This window comes from Balaenoptera musculus, chromosome 16 (genome assembly GCF_009873245.2).
Source record: "Balaenoptera musculus isolate JJ_BM4_2016_0621 chromosome 16, mBalMus1.pri.v3, whole genome shotgun sequence".
Classification (NCBI taxonomy): Eukaryota; Metazoa; Chordata; class Mammalia; order Artiodactyla; family Balaenopteridae; genus Balaenoptera; species Balaenoptera musculus.
This window is the reverse complement of record NC_045800.1, coordinates 20,313,377-20,328,867: the sequence shown is the minus strand read 5'-3', so window position 1 is coordinate 20,328,867 and position 15,491 is coordinate 20,313,377. Positions and strand designations below refer to the sequence as shown.

General features: G+C 41.2%; 1 pseudogene; it reads left to right on the top strand.

Annotated features, from left to right (window-relative positions):
* Positions 1-264: 264 nt before the first annotated feature.
* Positions 265-12,889, top strand: LOC118882905 (annotated as a pseudogene).
* The last annotated feature ends 2,602 nt before the right edge of the window (positions 12,890-15,491 follow it).

The window sequence follows — 15,491 nt, the reverse complement described above, 5'->3', positions numbered from 1 at the left end:
AAGCAAATGTAAATAGAAATCCACACACACACACAAAATTAACAGGATAAGGATAAAATAAAAAAATGGAAAGATTAAATAAATCCAACATATTTAAAATTAGTGTTCCTGAAGAATACAGAATCACTGAAATTATTCTTACACTGACATATAAATAATATTTAAATAGATATAGATGTGTGTGTACACAAATTTTTTCAGAAACAAAAGAAGCATTGCATATATAGATCAAAAAGTCATACCGTGTCCCTGGAAATTTTGAGAATGGTCATCGCCAAAATGAAATTCATGGTCATTGCCAAAATGAAATTCAAACAAGTGTCTGCCAAGGTATAAATGGATAAAGAAGATGTGGTATGTGTGTGTGTGTGTATATATATATATATATATATATACACACACACATATATATACATATATATACACATATACACATATATATGTGTGTGTGTGTATATATATATATATATATATGTATGTATATATGTATATACACAATGGAATATATTCAGCCATGAGAAAGAAGAAAATCCTGCCATTTGTGACAACAGGGATGGACCCTGAGGGCATTATGCTAAGTGAGAGGTCAGACAGAGAAAGACAAATACATACTGTGTAATATCCCTTATATGTGGAATCTTAAAAAGCTGAACTCATAAAAACAGAGAGTAAAATGGTTGTTACCAGGGGCTGAGGGTGGGAGGAACTGGGGAGATGTTGTTTGAGGGTTCAAACTTGCAACTAGTAGATAAATAAGTTCTGGAGATGTAATGCACAGCATAGTGATTACAGTCAACCATACTGTATTAGAAACTTCAGCGTTGGTAAGAGATTAGATCTTAATTATCCTCACCACAAAAAAGAAATAATGATTATGTGATGTGTAGAGGTGCTAGCTAATGCTACCGTGGTAATTATATTGCAATTTATAAATGCATCAAATCAACACATTGTACACCTTAAACTGACACAATTCATGTGCCAATTATAAAAATGAAATTCAAACAAAATACTGGATTTCAAATATTAAGAATTCTCTGTGCAACCAGGCAAAATAATTAAATAAATCGACCCACCTCAGACTCTTCCCCAGTGAGAGTCAATCTAGAAAACAATAGAGCAAAACCTAAAAGTCTTCATGGAAAGAAAGAACGGGACCAAAACTTTTACTTCCAGCCAAATTAGCATTCTAGTATAAAGGCCATAAACATCTCCTATCATGCAGGTACTCTGGGAATATAATCCCCATGAGTCTTTCTAGAATGTGACTTTCTAGAAGATTCTCAAGGGCAAATTTCAGCCAATTAAGAGCTGAATAGAGAACCTATGGCTAAACTTAATCTGGTTAAGTGAGGGGATAAAACTAAAATAAACGTGGGGATTATAGTTACAGAACAGAGTGTAAATGTTTTACAAGCCCTGACAAAGTGGAAATGATAGGACAAAGTTGGGAGAAAAAAATGGAAAGTAGCATAAGCACCTTCACAGCAGGTAAATCAAGTAATAGAATCCTATGTCAAGAACCGGGAAGAGTGAGCTTTTACTTTGCTTGCAAGCTAACAAGTTATTCTGCCACGGTTCCAGTGATGCTTACAGAAAGCCCGGGACTCCTGGGTCAGAGGCAAAGCAGCATGAACCTCATGCTCACATCAATTCCCCTCGTCCCCCAAGCCCTATGGGGACAATGCAGAGCAGCCTGAATGGATGCTGTGCACACAGTGGGTCTGCATCATAGCTGAGGAACCCAGAGTTTAGGAAACCCCAATCTTTTATAAGGGGTCTGTTAGAAAACCTGCCCAAACTTTGCCCCATAGGGAGACATTATCTTTATTATCTTGGGCAGCAAACAAATCTTTCCCCTGCCTTGGAGGGTGACATTATATATAGTCCAAGGTCCTTTACTATATAAATATTATTGAAAAGATTGTCCCCAACAAAAGCTGATACAAGTCCGGCAGAAACACAAGAGACCCATAGACAATTATTGTCACCCAACCATATAAAATACTTAAATATTTAAAGGTAAGCACTAAGAAAACTCATATAATCACTATAATCAGGAAGTGCATGAGAAAGAGGCAAGTTGAGAGGAAGCTGAAATGTACTGATTTCGCCATAGTTCATAATAAGGAGTAAATGGTATTAGCCAAAAATCACTAGAGTAAGTATAAAGAAACAGCCAAGATATACTCGCAACATGAGAAATAAGGCATGCAGCATCGTTTGTAAAAGCCAAATCCCTATTTAACCTTGACGTTTCAACTGAAATGTCACTTCCCTATGGAGGCCTTTCCTGAACATCAGACCAGGTTTGCTATCCTTCTTATCGCCTCTCATAGCTACCAAGGTCACACAGCTAGTTAGTGGTGGAGCTGAGATTCAGGCCTAAATTTGCTCGTGCTGAAGTCTGCACTCAGTAGCTTCTCTCTGCTGGCTACTCACTGATGCATCTAATTATATTCCATTCACATCTGATAGTACAGAGTTTTGTTTTGTCCTCCAAGTTTTCATATATACAAGTCTTAATTCTCCAATACCCTTGTAATACCTGAGACATATCTTATGTTTCCTGAGCATGGCCCCCATAACCTAGCACAAAACAAGCACTCTTTAAAATCATTCAATGCATGATATCGAACACAAATGAACATCTGGGAAGCCCACTAAATGCAGATTGATCACACTGCCTTACAGCACACAAGTAGCAGTTTGAAGGAGAAAAGCCAAGACCGACTCTACCTCCTGGTCCTAAGCACTAGATCGTTATCTGTCTCTAAAGAATTATGTGTGAAATTCGTGAGGTTATAAGGAGAAACCATACACAGTCCTTGAAATAGCTTTCAAAGGTGAATAATGCATGCTCTATATTTAATGTATGAGAATGCAAAATGCAGAAAATTGCATGAGGTCAAACTCCCATTGCCTGCAACGAGAGATCTTTCTGTCTTCCCGCCAATAAATGAATCACTGGTTATTAAATATTGTTAACCATCTAAACAGGGATCCACAAAGCCTGTGTTCTCTGATCTCTTTGTTTCAAGCCTTCTCCTAATCATGGACATCATCGCCTAATTTAGTGATGCCATGTATCTTGCACCTTTCTGAAAAGTGGGCACCATAGCGCCACTCCCTATAAAACTGGCTACCATGTTGCAATTTGAGGAAAAATAAATCTCACCATCATGATGATAGTCTGTGCAATTGAAGCCAGGATAAAGATGGCTCCAAGAAAATGGAATCTTTGACAGCATAATTTTAACACTGTCAAATTATTCAGCTTTTTTCTTAAAAGTCACTTAATACTCCACACAGACATTACTTTTGCCATCAAATATCACTTTGGAAAAAGTTAATAATTTAGGAACGTCTACATATTTATTAAAAGGCTAATACAGCAAATGCATGAGATGCCATAACCAGAGAGCCCCCTCACCCTGCGAGTTTTGTGTGATTGCTTCAGTCAGCATCATTAACATAGGGCATCAGAGAGAAGGGGGCGGCCAATAAAGAGGCACTCCCAGTAATTAGAGACCAGAGTCAGCATCAACACTGGTATGGTTTAGGAGGATGCTGTGAGCTTTATTTGGTAAAGAGACCTTTCCTATCCAGCAGTAGTCTTATCTTTTACTTTAAAACTTAAATAAAAGATGTTGTTATTGCAAAGAACTTAGTCTTTGGGCTGAAGCTCATTCATAAGGGAAATGCATTTTTGATGTGATGATGATAGTAGTGGCAGTTAAGTTGACTGAGTGCTCACCGCATGGCAGGCACTGTACAAAGTACTTTACACATGCTGCCTAATTTCCTTAAGTACCACACAATGGGTAATATCGTTAACCCCATTTTACAGATTTGAAAACTGAGGCACAGAGTTTAACTTGGCTAAGATCTCACAGCTAGTATGAGTCATAGGTACTGTAACTACTACACTTTACTGGTTCCTAGCAACAACTACCACCTACAATTCAGTACATGCCAAGCTACAACCTATGCATGTACAATAGCTGCAATAAAGTACATGCCAAAGGGCCCCATGGTAAGCATTTTCTTAGTTGATCCTCACCAACAAAACAAAACAAAACAAAACAAAACAAAGAGGTAGATCTTTACATTCTCATTTTATGTATGAGGCAACTGAGGATTATAGAGATCAACAACTTGTCCATAGACACTGCTCCCATTACCTAATTTTTAACTCTATATTGAAATATAAGTCTCAGTACATTAAAGAGTGTTTCCTTTTGATCATTTTCTGGAAGTTAAACTTTTCCTGTTTCTTCTAATGGTAACTCCCAATTCATCTCAGCATACACAGAGCCTTTTCAATTGGAGGGACTTTTGGGGCCCTGGTAGAAGTCTTCCAGCTTCAGGACCCTAAACACATATAACCTGAAGACTGATAACCATGACCCACTGAAATCTTGAGGAACACGTCCGAAGGGGTGTAGAGGCTGGGTGAGACCATGGTATTGGGGGTGGCTTCACTGGGGCTCCAGTTTTTCCGTGCTGTCTCCAATTGCCCTGTGTGTAGAGGGAGAGAGGACCAAGTATACCTTGACACAATCAGTAAAGCCTTTGTTTTCTGAGCCTGAGTGATAACTCTATGATATATTCCATTCCTCTCCTCCAATACATCTCTCACTCTTGGTATTATCTCCATGGCAACTAGGAATGCATCCACAACCTTGAGGATATGTTTGTCTGCCTTTCTACCTATCTTAAGGTTAAGCTTGTTAACCTAAGTGTGTCAAAACATGATGGTTTCCAGCGCAATTTTGAATTAACTTAGTGAATCATGAAATCCTGGGAATCAAACTGCCCTTTTTCAAACCCATGCTATGCAGCTTGTCAAACATGAGCAACTTAGCCTTAGTGAGGCTCAGCCTCCTTCCTCATCTATACAATGAGGATAGAAATATAAGACTATTAGGAGGATTGGATGGGATTTTTCATAACGTATGAAAAATAAAACCTAGGACAATAATTGGTCTTTAGAAGGGCTCCACAAATGTTAGCTCCACCGTTGGAGAGCATTCCTTTGGCTGTATAATGTGTTGACTAAATGGACGTAGCACATGTGTCCCAGGGTTTTACTCTCAAAGGTTTCCCGTTGACTCTCTGTGGGTCATCTCAGTAGCCTGGTGGGGAAAAATAGGGGACATCCAGATTAGAGAACCTTGTGGTGAAACACATTGGTTAAGAAACAGCCAACCTCACACATTGCAATCCAAGTACCTTTGGTTGTTGAAGAGAATTGGCTTTAATTACCAAAATACCCTCGTCTAAATTGCCTTTCTGAGAAAAAGAGCTTGAAAAGATTGAAGAAAAGGGCCTCTTTCCTATCTTCAGGTCTTCAGGGATGGAAGGAATGAAGCCCTCCCCTCATCACACCACCCAGTAGGAAGCTGGAATGGCTAGTTTTCTTCTGGGGATTTGAGATAAGAGACCTGAGTGAATGATCATGAATGTTCAGCTGTTCCACAAGAGGTGCCTCACGATGAGCCTCAAAATAGAATGAAATTTAGGCAAACCTCCCGGATATGCACTAATTGGAGCAAAACCTTTTCTGTAACAAATGGCAAAGCTAAGGTTTTTGTGCTGTATATTTTTTTAATGGTGCTATATTCCAACTAATAAAAAAAAGTGATGCAAAATCAATAATTCCTACCTTCCCCAATGTACACCATCTAGCCTAATCAAACCCGTTGACTTGCTGCAACCCACATGAGCAACTTGTGTACATAGGTCTTCACACCTGCCTCTTGGAATGCTTCTCTTCACTGCCACCCCACTGCCCATCCTCTAATTCCAGAGCATTGTCTAGCCCTTCCATGCGGTTTTCTCCGAGAGCAGCTGCTCTCACTGACGTCTGTCTTCAGAAACCCAGAGGAACTTACCATGCCTCTGAGCAACGCTTCTTACACACTGATTATTTACTCATTTTCTATAAATGCTAGGAATTGCTTTTCTTCACAACTATTAATTATTTAAATACAAAGACTATGTCAGATGTTTTTTCCACCTTTTCACAGCATAATAGGCCCAGTAAATATTTGTTGGTTGGTTGATAATGACTTCTGTGTAAATAAATACTGCAAAATTTGTAACAAATGATCAATTCAAATACTTACAATAAAATATTTCTTCCCCATCCCTCATCTTAAAAATACAGCATTTTAAAGCCAGAGGGAAGATTCCTCAACCAATCTCCTCATTCTTCAGATGAATCGACTGAAGCTAAAGAAGGTGAAGTGACTTGATTAAGGTCACACATCTAACTAGAAGCCAACTGGGGCCAGGGCCCAAATCTGCAGACTTCTAGTGATGTACCCTTTCTGATACACAGCGCGATGCCCCAGGGTTACACTCTACTTGTAAGTTGGTCATCACAGTTCAGTAGAGGGAAGACAGACTGGGAGCTAGATGGCATGGGGCCACATCCTTGTTCTTTCACTAATTCATTCTATGGCCTTGGGAAAATCATTTAACCCTTTGGCCTCAGGCTTCACAGCTGCAGGAGGAAAGATGCATGATCTAACTCAGAGTTCAGCAAACTACAGCCCACAAGCCAAATCTAGTATACACTTGTTTTGGTAAATAAAGTTTTACTGGCATACCCGTTTATTTACCTATTGTAAATACCTATAATGGAAGAGTTGAGTAACAAATAACAGAGACCATATGATCCACAGGCAAAAATATTTACTATTTGGCCCTTTGCAGAAAAAAATTGTTGACTCTCAATCTAACCTATATGTAGTACAGTTGTATGAATCTAATGTATGCAAGGATTCTTTTCATCTACAAAGTGCTATATCCACATTTAAAAAATCATTGTTATTGACAACAATAGTAGCAATAGCAATAGTAAATCATGAAATATCATTTGCAGTAAAGGCAATTAAAATTTTCTTTGTTTGGGACTTCCCTGGCTGTCCAGCAGTTAAGGCTTCGCCTTCCAATGCAGGTGGTGTGGGTTCAGTCCCGGGGAGCTAAGATCCCACATGCCTCCAGGCCAAAAAACCAAAACATAAAACAGAAGCCATATTGTAACAAATTCAATAAAGACTTTAAAAAAATTGTCTTTGTTTAATAGGTGGCATCTACATGGTGTATTGCTTGATATGAGATCACCTCACCTCACCTCACTATTGTTCATAGTAACATGTTTTTGCAGAACCAAGTGACAATTTTAACAGATCCAGGAATATTTCAGAACTAATTAGATCATTTATATATAAAATATAAAACAAGTGTTTTCAGAAGAACATCAGGTCATCCATGGAGAGCATCTGCCCTCATTTTCATCACTAACCTGGCTTGCTATGTGGGTACCATCCTGTGTCACACGTACCATGTAATGGAATTAACATTCACCTGGAAATACTGACTTGACACACACTGACCTTTGACTATTGGCTCTGTTACTCTAAATGTATTAAGCTTTTCCACTGATGTTTTTGAGAGGGAGATTGGTGGCTCACAGTGGTTTTCCCCTGCCATGTACTCTGGGCATGGACATTAACCAAGGAAAACAAACTGTTCTCAGCAAAGTGGGAGATTAATCATTGGCCATGTCCAACTCACTGCCATGGTAATGACACGGGGTTTTATCCTAAGAATTACAGCAGTCATTGAAAGCCCTTAGAAGAGCTCTTCCTCTGATGTAACCACAATGTAGATAACGGGTTGGAGGTGCAAGAGCAGGTGTGGGAACTGGCTAGGAGGCTGTAGGACTAGCCCAAGCAGGAGACAAGAATGACTTTGACTAGAGTTGTCATGGAGATGGGGATATGCAAACCATTATGAACAAGCTGAAGCTGGGGGTGATGTGGGAAGAAACAGAGGAGGCAGGACAGGCACTGGCTTTGTGTTAGCCCAGATCCAACCTAGTGCTGCACGAGGGCGGTTAGCGAGAATCCAGCTAGATTGCATTTCCCTCAAATTCATCTCCTGCCCCTATTTCTAATGGTCTTAGAGGCCCATAAAACCAATTCCAATTAGGGGTCTTTATTCCTCTCCAATAAATCTTAAAACTTTCATTTGATTCAGTAAATTCTTAACAACATCTTTTTATTTGCCTCTTTAAAAAGCCATTTTTACATGATGTAAATATAACAATTATTTAGTAGTGATAAATACATTCCTAATTAAACAACTATTTTATTACTTATTAACAGCTTAAAAAGTCTGAGATCCGTCGGGAAATAAATTATTTTATTTACAGGAATTGGGCTGAGAGACCTGATCTTCCTGGTGCAAATGAGTCAGAAATGACCAATATAAGTAAGATGAAGCAGGATTTATTAGGCTTTAAGGCTGGGGTTCCTGTTTCCTTTGAAGTATTACTCTGCCTGTATTTGTATATGCACGTTTGTGTATATGTGTGCATATGTGTGTGTATACAGAGCAGTTTGCCATGAAAGATAAGAAATGTCTATGTGATATGAATCCTCTCCCACCTCCATCACTAAAATATTCCTCTGAAATTTCTATGTCAGAAAAGAGCCTGAAACTTCTAAATGTTAAAGGCAAATACCCCTCAGAGAGATGAAATAGGGAACTTTGATCAGCTATTAATGACTCAATGGAAACATACATATCTTCTCCAATAGCTGAGAATAAAGCATTGAGGCCATGGGAGTTTTGATGAAGGATATGTTCAAATCATAAATTGCACTTCCAGGAACCACGAAGGAAATATCTAGAATACTGGGCACTACTATGCTGTTGGTTGGGGGAACAGTAACCAAAGACCAGATTTTCAATTTTACAACTTTGCAGAGGCCAGCCCTGACTCCTAACCAAATCATATATTAAAGTTGGGCTTTATTTCTGCCCACTTGGACAGGCTTGTCTTGGCCCAGCCCAGTGCCCCAGAAGTTGATTGTCTTTTTTTTTTAACTTTTTATTTTATATTGCAGTATAGCCAATTAACAATGTTGTGATAGTTTCAGGTACACAGCAAAGCGACTCAGCCATACATATACATGTATCCATTCTCCCCCAGACTCCCCTCCCATCCAGGCTGCCACATAACACTGAGCAGAGTTCCCTGTGCTATACACTAGGTCCTTGTTGGTTATCCTTTTTAAATATAGCAGTGTGTACATGTCAATCCCAAACTCCCTAACTATCCCTTCCCTCCACCCTTACCCCCCTGGTAACCATAAGTTCATTCTCTAAGTCTGGGAGTCCATTTCTGTTTTGTAAATACGTTCATTTGTATCATTTCTTTTTAGATTCCGCATATAAGCGATAGCATATGATATTTCTCTTTCTCTGTCTGACTTACTTCACTCAGAAGTTGATTGTCTTTATGTTATGAGAACGAGCTTTCTAATAGTGTGGGACATTCACAGTCTTGTGAGCTTGTTTTCAAATGACAAGAGTGGACCTGTATAGACCTAGCCACACTCTTTTGCTTGGATCACCTCAACATCCAAGTCTATGTAAAGAGGCTGGGACAGGGACTGAAGTGTAGGCCGTCTGTGCCCATGTAATGAGAAGAATGATCTAAATTTTGCATCCTTCTGTTCAGCCATTTTTTTCATCAGTTCATTCATTTATTCAACTATTCAACAGCTATTTCTTGAGCACCCACCTGTGCTGGGCCCTGTGCTGGAGACTGGGGATATGGGTGTGAGAAAGACAGCCCGGGTCCTGCTCTCATGAAGATAAGACCCGGTAGTAGACCAAGACTGAACTTCATTGGAAACATGTCATCCATCCTAGAAGGGCAGGGCATAGTCACCAACTCTGTCTCTGTTTTACCATGTGACCTTGGGAAACTCTCTTGCCCTCTGAGCCTCAGGTTCATTATCTGGGCTTTCGACCAGATGCTCTCCAAGATCTATACCATTGTTTCTTGTGGCCTCCAACCAAACATGACCGGCTGATTGGCAGCCATGCTTCTCTGCAACACAGATACATCTGGATTCCTAAGAAACACCTCTGGGGGACTTGGAAGTGGGTGAAACGATGTCATTGGGGGTGGTTTCACTAGGCATTCTGGCTTTCTTTCCATTCTTCCTTCATTTTTCTAAATCTCTGCTCTGTACTGGCTAGGCAAAGGAAGATGCATGCGCCGGCACTCTCAGTGTGTTTCTTCTGAGCCTAAGAGTGATAAGACAAGAGGAGGGGGGTGCAACTTAAAGATTCTTTATCCATCCTGATCACTTTTCAGGGAACTAATCTAAAATCCAGGGAGCAAAGTAACTTAAGATCCCACAGCAAAAAGGAATCAGTCTGGGGCCAAGATGTACACCGCCAGGCTTGCAGTGGCATGCTCCTCCTGACCCCAGCATGCTGCCACAGTGTTCCACATCCTGGTCACTTGGTCCTCATGGTCTAGGGGGAAAAGAGTAAACTGGGAGTCCGTGCTCTCTCACCAATCCACTGTGCAGCCAAATCACTTAACCCCAGTAGCCTCAGTGCCCACAGCTGCAGGAGGCCAGATGTCGTAATGCATAATGCTGTTGTGCAAACAGAATGCAGGTCAGTGGTCAGACAAAGGAGCTTTTAAACTCAACAGTGCTACATCCCTGCAAACCACTGGAATCATTGTTGTGGAAATGGTAGCAGTAGTAATAGCCATAGTAAATCATGAAAGATAAACTTCACCCAAGCCCATCAGGATTTTTGTCCATTAAACGTGTGGCAACCAAACTGCCTCTGTGGTGTCCACAAAAAAATGTTTTGTAAAACTAGATTATACCTTTGAAGATTTCTGAAATATTCTAGGAACAATTGATCTGAAGACTTGTGTACAAAACATGAGTGGATGTCGTCAGATCAGCAGCTCAGCCACATAGGGCCTCTGCCACCACTTCCATCACTAATGTGACTCACTGAGGACTCCTCCATGTGCCATAAATGTGTAGTTAGACCTCCCACCTGAGACTCTGACTTTGGAGCAAACTGACTTTCAGTGTTCATATTTGTTGCTCTAATGCATTGGATTTATTATTATTATTATTATTAGCATCATTATTAGCATGGAATTAGCATTAGCATTTTTGAGAGGGAAGTTTTTGCCTCCAAGTGGTTGATTCCCTGGTCTGTTATGGACATGCTATTTCCTCAGTTCAGGAAAATACCGTTCTCAGAAAAATAGGAAAATTAATCATTGGATCCATCCAGTCCCCTATCCATCCAGCCCTTGGGAGAGGATTTATTTATGGAAAGTGCCAGCTTCAAAGTCAGAAAACCAGTTTCTGCATTACGTTCCAAATTCCCCAAATACCTATCTGAGTCTCAGTTTTCTCCTTGAATACATGGAGCCAATATCTTCTTTTTCCCCTCCTCATAAAGGGTTTTGAGAAGAAAATAAAAAGCAAAAGTTATTATAAACATGGAATGTTGAAAAAGAATGAAGTACATACCAAGTAGTTGTATAATATAGAGAGAAACTAGCCAATACATAAGTCTTTATCTTGTGCCAGACACTGTTCTAAGCACTTTACATAAAATAAACACTATTGACTAGTAATAATAATAAAGAGTAAGTTTAATAGAAATTTATCCATATGGATGTTCACAATTTTCAAGCAAAGCATCAGCACTTTTCAGCTCTCTCCACACACAGCTGTGTCTCAATTCCAGGACAGGAAGTAGAAGAGTTGCTGGGCCATGTGATCTGTAGGAAAATCTGTGCAGACTGTTCTACCCCTACAGGGCCTTGAGTGATTGGCTCCTGACTTGAAATCCTCAGTTCAGCAGATGGAAAAATAGTCTTTCCCACAGGGAAAGAGGAAGAGAGTGAAATTATTTGCTCTCCTTCTGATATAATTCCCCATGCCAGGATTATGGTGTCGGCTGCAGTCGTAAACCCCATGGGTGAAAAGATAACTTAAAATGCACATTTCATTCCATTTGTAGGTATTTCAAAGGACCTCAGGGTTGATGAGGAGACAAGACAGTAATAACATGCCAGTTAGTTAAAGAACTAGAGGATTGAATGGCTTTGTTCAACTACTGCTGAACTGATGTGCCCACATATAGATTTAAAATGCTGGCTCCCAGGCGCAGGAGCTAAATAAACCCACTTTGTTGTTGTTGTCTTTGTTTTCTTTCCCCAGAAGGTAATATCTACGCTGTAGTAAGTGGAAGTTTCTCCAAGACAAACACGCACTAACAACTTCCAAAAGGGATGGGACCCAGCTGGGGCCAATAGAATGCGCGGTCTTGTCGATCATTGGTGAAGATAACATAAGAACTAAAAGAAGAAGGAGACTGCCCGGCAGGTGAAGGCCTACGAGAAGCAGCGGGGCGCCGGGCGTGAGAAGCAGAAGGAGCTGCCGAGGGCGGCGGCGCAGCACCCGGCGGGGGAGCTTCCTGGAGAAAGAGCCGGCCCCTCGACCCCTTCACGCCCAAGGCCGCCTCGGGGAACTACCCAGGTGATGCCCTGCAGGCAACGACAAGGACAAAGCGCTGCGCAGCTTCCGGATCCCGCCGCTGAACCCTGAGGAGAAAGCCACGAATCAGGAGGAGCCGTCGCGCCTCGTGACCTGCCCCACGTTCGGGAAGCGCTGCGCATGTCTGCACGCCCCACCTGACGCCCGTGTGCTTCAGGCCGCTCCACAGCTGAGTGGACCGCGTGGGGCTCGTCACGCGCAGCGAGCGCTCCCTGTGCGCCGGGACCCGCGAGCCTGAGCAACGCTTCGCCGAGAGCCGGGCTGCGGTCCTCTGGAGCCGTGGTCACCCTGGAACGCGTGGAGAAGCCGGTTCGCAAGGACCACGTGGACCCCGTGAACCGGAGAAGCTCATGGACCGCGGCATCATCGTGCTGCTGCGGCTCTGGAGTGAAGCTGCGGGTGGAGAAGTCCAGGCCACTACGGTAGCTGGTAAGCTGACTGGCTGTGGGCACAGCCTCCATTTTGTTAACTGAGCACATCTCGTATGCCTGGCAGTGTATCGGGTGCTAGCTGGGATTTTAAGGGGAATAATGTACTTTCTGCCCTCAATAATACCAAGCTGCCATTTCTTGAGTGCCAGGGTTGCTGGGCACTGTTTTAAGTATCCTATATGTATTTGTTTATAGATCCTCATTGGCAGTCCAAGAGGTGGATGCTATTCAAAAAGTTTACAAATAATAAATGCTGGAGAGAGTGTGGAGAAACGGGAACTCTCCTACACTGTTGGTGGGAATGTAAATTGGTGCAGCCACTATGGAGAACAGTATGGAGGCTCCTCAAAAAACTAAAAATAGAACTACCATATGATCCAGCAATTTACTTCCTGGGCATATATCCAGAAAAGCTGAAAACTCTTACTCAAAAAGATATATGCAGCCCAGTATTCATAGCAGCGCTGTTTACAGTAGACAAGAAGTAGAAACAACCCAAGTGCCCATCAGCAGACACTTAGTTTAAGAAGATGTGGAATAGATAGATAGATGATAGATAGATAGATAGTGGAATATCACTCAGCCATAGAAAAAGAATGAAATATTGTCATTTGCACCAACATGGATGGACCTAGAGATTATCATAGTAAGTGAAGTAAGTCAGAAGAAGACAAATACATGATATCACTTATATGTGGAATCTAAAAAATAATGCAAATGAACTTATTTAGAAACAGACTCACAGACATAGGAAACAAACTTATGGTTGCCAAAAGGGAAAGGGAGGGGTCAAGGGATAAATTAGGAGTATGGGGTTAACAGATACAAACTACTATACCTAAAATAGATAAGCAACATGGATTTACTGTATAGCACAGGGAACTATATTCAACATCTTATGATAACCTATAATGGAAAAAAATCTGAAAAAATATATATGTAACTGAATCACTTTGCTGTACACCTGAAACTAACACAATATTGTAAATCAACTCTACTTCAATTAAAAAAAGAGGAGGATGCTATTATTATCATCACTATACATGTGAGGAAACTGAGACACAGAGAGTTTAAGTAACTTGCTCAAGGTCACTAGCTAGTGATTGGAGTTGCTGGGCTTTGAACCCCAGCAATCTGGATTCAGTGCTCAGGAGACCAACCACTGCACTCTACCACATCTCCTGTGGGAGAGGGATATAACAGGCACAGGCATGATCACCCTTCGCTCAGTGCTACCCAAGTGGTTTGCAAATATGTGCTTCAGAAAAGGGACATGGTTGATCAAAGAAGGCTTCGTGGAGGCAGAAGACTGTAACAGTCTTCCCTCTTTCCTTTTTGTTATGAAGCGTGTAGAACTCCACAGGCAGGGATGGGTGGAGGTCACCTGCAGCTAGTGGGAACAGTGTGAGCCAAGTCATCCTGATACAGAACACTGCTTCTCACACTTTGATGTGAATACAGGTCACCTGTTTATTGTTGCAAGGCAGTCCAAGCACGAGGGGTGTTAGTGAGACTCCAACCAGATGAGGCTTTTCCCCAAATTCATTATCTGCCCCTGTTTAAAATGAACATGCAGGCACATAAAACAAGTCCTATTAGGGTCTCTTTATTCTTCTCCAAGAAAACTTGAAACGTTCATTTGACCCAGTAAAATTCTTAATAACCTCCTTTTTATGTCCCTCTTTTTAAATCAATTTTATGTGTTCTAAGAAAAAATGATTAATAACTAGTGAGAATGTTTCCCTAATTCCACAGTTACTTTCTTAAACTTCCCAACTTAAAAATGCTTCAAAAAAATGCTTCAGATCTGAAATTTGCCTAGAAAATCAATTATTTACTTAATGTGTGTTATAATTTTCTTTCAAATAATTATCTAAGGGTTGGAAAGAAAACAAATTGGGCTGAAAAGCTCAAGTGTGTAACTTTAGACCTGATCTCCCTGACAGAAATCGAGAGAATTTGTCACTATGAAATGAGAAGGATTAATGAGCATCTGTGAGTGAGGCCCTGGTTTCCTGTGGAGGGTGTGTGTGTATGTGCATGTGCATGTGCATGTGCACATGTGTGTTTTCACATAAGTGCACTGCGTGTGCACATGCATATGTGTGTACGCATGGATGATCATTAAAGAATAGGTGTCTTTAAACAAGAGTCTCATGTTCAGCCCCAGTGGCTGGGAGTTGAAGTAAGTGCCTGTGTGGCAAATCCCCACCCACCCCCGCTGAAAGATTTCTCTCTGCATCTCTAGGACAACACCTGAAATGTATGTGTTGTAGCTAACTCCCTAGACAGGTGTAGGATGTTTTAGTCAGCCACTGCTGATTCAGTGAAAGTGTAATTATCAAACACTCTGTATTCTCCCACAACTGGATTCCATGGGTCATGGGAGCTTTGCTGGAGGACATGTTGGAATCATGAATTGGGACCTGGGCTTTTCAGGGCACCTGATGGGACAGTGCCCTGGGCACTAATTAGGTAGCAGCTCTTGTAGACTGAAAAACAAATGCGCAGCCTGAAAGTTGAGAGCTATGTTTTACTCGGTGGACGTTCTGAGAGACAGAATTGGGACCTGGGCTTTTCAGGGCACCTGATGGGACAGTGCCCTGGGCACTAATTAGGTAGCAGCTTTTGTAGACTGAAAAAC